Consider the following 6,000-nt stretch of genomic DNA (forward strand, 5'->3'; position numbering starts at 1 on the left):
CGCTACATCACGTCCGGTCTTTGCTCAGTTACATTAATGGAGGAGGCAAATACTCTGTTGTTGACTATTAGCACATTTTACAACTTTTAGGGTCAAATTATTCAATGATGACTATTTGTGTTAAAAAGAAAACCCTGATTTACATTTGTCTCTATTCCAATGTAAGTCAATGATAAAAACGCCCTATTCGGCTCCATGGCATCAATTTACTGAAGTTGTAATTCTAACGTTTATCCTCTAGGAAGCTTTGCTTTAATGCACACTTCCTGGGGGCTCTCATGAAGCTTCCGACGTTGCTCTCATGTTTCTGCGGTCGACCAGAAGAATGGACAACATTGGCTCTAGAGAGGGACTTACACGTTTCTATGTCGAAGTTTGAGTTTTACTGCATTGAGGAAAAAACGGACTGCCACTTGGAAAGGGAAGGAAGGGAGTAACTCAACCTCACTGCTCAGATGTCACTAAATCTTACTAGTACTTTTTGTCCTGTGTTGACTAAGACAGAAAAAGCGCTACATAAGTGCAGTCTATTTCCATTTTCCATTTAAGTCCATCTTCATAAGAGGGTCGACTCTACGCTTTAAGAAGTTTTGTTTTCCAAGAGAGCGAAGTAGTTGTGAGGATGTCCAGTCCCAGAGAAAAGTCTCCTCCAGTGCCGAGAGCTGGTTCTGCCTCTGTAAAATGTATTTTATGTTATTCTCTTTCCATCACTTCAGACCCCGAAGTGCCCCAAAGGAGCCCAAGGGGAGCTCTGTGTGACGGGTCCTGGAAAGATCCGAATACCCTGTGTTGAATGGGAAGTTGCCTAGAGCAGTCGAGGTATTTCTGTCTGAGCAGAACTTTGCTATATTTCAGGTGTGGTAGACAGTTACATCCCTTATAACAAGCTCAAACTGCCCTAGGAACTGAAGAGGTGATACATGTTAAAGAAGGAAAAGGCTGAAGTAAAAATACATAAATGTGCTTATTATAAAGTTCCCCCCATTTGTTTTAATGTCAGTTAAAGGGAGGCAATCCTCATGATACGCATTTTTAAATAATTATCATCCGATAAAACAGACCAGTATCTGCCAGTCTTTTTTATTTTTTTTTAATCCGATGACGTTATCAGTGATTTTAAGCTGATTAATTACCGAAATGACATCAACCCTGTGGGCGGCGCCATTTTGACGAGTCACATGACTTATTTTACCGGAAGTGACGTGAACTATGCGTTTGGTGTCGAGGACAAATTGACATATTACATTACATTACATTACATTGCATTTAGCTGACGCTTTTATCCAAAGCGACTTACAATAAGTACATTCGACCAACAAAATACAAACTTGAAGAAAACAGAATCATATAAGTACATCAGGTTTCATAGAGCAAAAACATTTCAAGTGCTACTCAACTGGCTTTAGGTAAGCCAGTCCTTTATTAGTATATAAGTGCTTTGTTAATAGTTCTATCGCTCGAAGTGGAGTCGAAAGAGATGAGTTTTCAGTCTGCGCCAGAAGGTGTGCAAGCTATCTGCTGTCCTGATGTCAATGGGGAGCTCATTCCACCATTTTGGAGCCAGGATAGCAAACCCACGTGTTTTTGCTGATGGGAACTTGGGTCCCCTTCGCAGCAAGGGTGCAGCGAGCCGTTTTGTTGATGCAGAGCGGAGTGCACGTGCTGGGGTGTACGGTTTAACCATGTCCTGGATGTAGGAAGGGCCAGATCCATTCGCAGCATGGTACGCAAGTACCATTGTCTTGAAGTGGATTCTAGCAGTTACCGGAAGCCAGTGAAGGGAGCGGAGGAGCAGAGTGGTGTGGGAGAATTTAGGAAGGTTGGAGACCAGACGAGCCGCTGCATTCTGGATGAGCTGCAGAGGTCGGATGGCACATGCAGGTAGACCAGCCAGGAGGGAGTTGCAGTAGTCTAGGCGTGAGATGACGAGAGCCTGGACCAGAACCTGCGTCGCTTTCTGGGTCAGCTGGGGACGTATCCTCCTGATGTTGTAAAGCGTGTATCTGCAGCAGCGGGTTGTAGCAGCGATGTTTGCAGTGAAGGACAGTTTGTTATCTAGGATCACACCCAGATTCCTTGCAGTCTGAGTCGGGGAAACAACAGAGGTGCCGCTTGTAAGGGAAACTTCTGTGTAGCAAATGCAATGGGAGTTACCGACTCAGGAAGGAGACACGGTGGAGCAGGAGCTTTTGAAACACTGGAGGTTTATTTGGAGTTACGGCCGGAGGATTCACATCACAAGTCCAAGAGCCAGAGATTCTGACTTCACGGTAGAGTTGCCACGTTAATTCTAAAGAACTCTACCTCAGACCCATGTATTTAACTAGTTCTGAGAGCATCATCAAACTGCTGCATAACAAGATAAAATCATAACACCTCTATCAGCTGACGTCAACAGGCAGGAACATAGAATCATAACACCTCTATCAGCTGACGCCAACAGGCAGGAACAGGGAGACAGAAGACTGGGAGCACAGCAGCCAAGGTTACGAGGTGCGTGTGCAGGGGCGCCGCCAGGGATTTTGGGCCCCATGAAAATATATCACATTGGGCCCCACCACCAGGCACAGGCCACTTTGTTTATAAATTACCTCGAGAGCCGTACCAAATGGTCTAGCCGTCCGTATACGGCCCGGGGGCCGGAGGTTCCCCACCCTTGCTTTTGTCATGTCTAGGAAACTACTAGTGAAAGTGTATTCTTTATGTTAGTTTTGTCATGTCCCTTTGCCCTGTGCTTTATGTTTATTCCCTTAATTAATCATCCCTCTCATTTCAGGCCTCCACGCTCCCCGCCCCCTTCTGTCTCCTGCGTCCTTGATTGTTTTCCCCGCCCTGATTGTTTCCACCTGTGTCCCCTTTACCTGTGTATATATTGTGGTAGCTTCCTCCTGTTCATTGTCAGTTCGTTGTCTTACTATGACCCACGTTCCTGATTACCTCACGGACTTCCCACGGATCTACCTCATTGATCACTTGCTAGTTTTCCTCGAAAGAGTATATTTGTTTTCCTTGTTTTGATTACTGTGCTAAATTCCAGTAAAGTCTTTATTTTTTGAGAACACTATCTGAGTCGTGCAATTGAGTTCATGCCTCAGAGTCTCTCCTTGACAGTACGAACTGACCTAAAAAATGAACTCAGCCGACTCAGACCAGCTAAAGAACGCCATCCGCTCTCAGGGCCAACGTCTTGGGCAACAAGAAGAGCAGATGGCCGCCATACAGCACGGAGTGCAGCACCTATCCAACAGCCACGGGGAACTACAATCATCGGTGACAACCCAGGTGAATCTGCTGGCAGCTGAGGTCCAGCGTGTGCTCACTCACCTGAAGGCTGCTTCTCCTCCCACGACTCCCCCGGTTCCGGCGGCGACCGGTTCTGATCCCAACCGGTCTACTGAGCCGCACAGTACTTCCATGCGTCTGGCTCCACCCGAAAAATACTCCGGAGACTCGGAGGGCTGCCGGACGTTCATTGTGCAGTGTGAGTTACACTATCACCACCAACCGGCTGCTTTTCCCACGGACAATTCCAAAGTGGCTTTCATGATCTCCCATCTCTCCGGCCGAGCAGCAGCGTGGGCTACGGCAGAGTGGTCCCGAGGCTCCTCCATCTGCGGGTCTCTGGAAAACTTCATAGACACTATGAGAAAGATCTTCAATCAAACCACGCCGGGCAGGTAAGCAGCTCGGGCTCTGATTAAGCTGAAACAACATCAGCGGAGTGTGGCTGACTACGCCATCGAGTTCCGGACTATGGCAGCCGATAGCGGCTGGAACTCCGCTGCATTGTTTGACGCTTTCGTCAGCGGTCTCTCGGATTCCCTACAAGACCAGCTGGCGCCTCTCGATCTGCCCGCTGACTTGGACTCTGTCATATCCATGGCAATACGGATAGACAATCGTTTGACGGAGAGGAGAAGGAATAAATCCAAGGATGCGGTTGATCCGCCTCCCCAGAGGAGACGCTCGCCGCTGGATACTACTTCTTCTTGGAGGCCCCGTCACCCCTCACCGGCGTTCCGGACAACAGTGCCCCCTGGCTCCGTGGAGGAGCCAATGCAGTTGGGCCGCGCCAAGCTTTCGATGGCAGAACGTCAGCGTCGATTAAAGGAGGGTCTGTGCTTCTACTGCGGGCAGCGCGGACATCCACAAGCGGCTTGTCCGGTAAAAGAGGAGGCTCACCAATAAAGAGGAGTACGTTGGTGAGCCGGATGTCTTCCTCTGACTTTCCTCCTCGCACCCTGACCCGCATCCAGGTAAACATCAGAGACAATGTGGTTACTCATGGTGCACTCATTGACTCAGGGGCAGACGAAAGTCTGATGGATTGGGGTTTAGTTAAAAAATTGGACATAAAAACTAAACCTCTACCCCAGCCTCTTGAAGCGAGTGCTCTCGATGGGCGGCTGTTGTTTAAAGTGACTCACCAAACAGAGCCTTTAGAAATAAGATGTGATGATAACCATCACGAGACAATGTCATTTCACTTGTTTAATTCAGCCCAACATCCACTCATTTTGGGGTTTCCCTGGTTGAAACTTCATAACCCTCACATTGATTGGCAATCTGGGAGGGTGGAGGGGTGGGGAAAGAATTGCAGAGATCACTGTGTTAAGCAGGTAGCGGAGATTGACAGAAGAGGGACACTGGGAGGGTTAGGCAGGGAACTATCCCAGAAATATATTTTCCTGATGCTCTTTCAGTCCCTTCCTGCTACCACGATTTAAGTGAAGTATTCAGTAAATCCAAGGCTCTGACTCTTCCGCCTCACCGCCCCTATGACTGTGCTATCGACCTGATTGCTGGGTCTACAATTCCTAAGGGTCGACTATATGCTATTTCAGGACCTGAGAAAGAGGCCATGAAGGACTATATTGATGCCTCCCTCAAAACAGGCCTTATTCGCCCTTCCTCATCACCAGCAGGAGCGGGGTTTTTTTTTGTTGGGAAAAAGGATGGGTCTCTTAGGCCCTGTATTGACTACTCGCATCTCAATGACATTACGGTTAAAAACCGGTACCCCCTTCCTCTCATCTCGTCAGCCTTCGAGCAGCTTCAGGGAGCCAAGGTTTTCACCAAGTTAGACCTGCGTAATGCTTATCATTTAGTCAGGATCAGGGAGGGTGATGAATGGAAGACGGGTTTCAACACCCCTTCAGGCCACTATGAATACCGTGTAATGCCATTTGGATTATCAAACGCTCCTGCTGTGTTCCAGGCTATGATCAACGACGTGTTGAGGGAGTTTCTGAACCGTTTCGTTTTTGTATATCTGGACGACATTCTGATCTACTCCCCTGACCTTGACACCCATAAACAACATGTCCGCCAGGTTCTACAAGAGCTGCTCAAGAATAGGTTGTTTGTCAAAGCAGAAAAATGCGAATTCCATGTAGAGACAGTCACTTTCTTGGGCTTCATCATTTCACCAGGTCAGGTTAGGATGGACCCAGAGAAGGTTAGCGCAGTAGCTTGTTGGCCTACCCCTGACTCTCGTAAGAAAGTGCAGCAGTTTTTAGGCTTTGCAAATTTTTACAGACGTTTTGTGCGGAGGTTCAGTGCTATTGCAGCCCCTCTTCATGTCCTCACGTCCCCTCAAGTGCCTTTTTTGTGGTCTCCTCAGGCTGAGGAGGCTTTTTCTCGGTTTAAAGGAATGTTCACCTCTGCTCCCATACTCACCTTGCCGGACACCACTCGTCAGTTTGTGGTAGAAGTGGATGCCTCCAACGAAGGGGTGGGAGCGGTCCTCTCCCAGCGACTACAGAAGGACAACAAACTTCACCCCTGCGCTTTCCTGTCCAGGAAGCTCTCCCCAGCAGAGAGAAATTACGACGTGGGAAACCGTGAGTTGCTGGCCGTGAAGCTGGCACTGGAAGAGTGGAGGCATTGGTTGGAGGGAGCCGAGCATCCTTTCGTGGTTTGGACCGATCACAAAAACTTGGAATATATAAGAAAGGCCAAAAGACTGAACTCCCGCCAGGCTAGGTGGACCTTGTTTTT

This window comes from Gymnodraco acuticeps, unplaced genomic scaffold (genome assembly GCF_902827175.1).
Source record: "Gymnodraco acuticeps unplaced genomic scaffold, fGymAcu1.1, whole genome shotgun sequence".
Classification (NCBI taxonomy): domain Eukaryota; kingdom Metazoa; phylum Chordata; class Actinopteri; order Perciformes; family Bathydraconidae; genus Gymnodraco; species Gymnodraco acuticeps.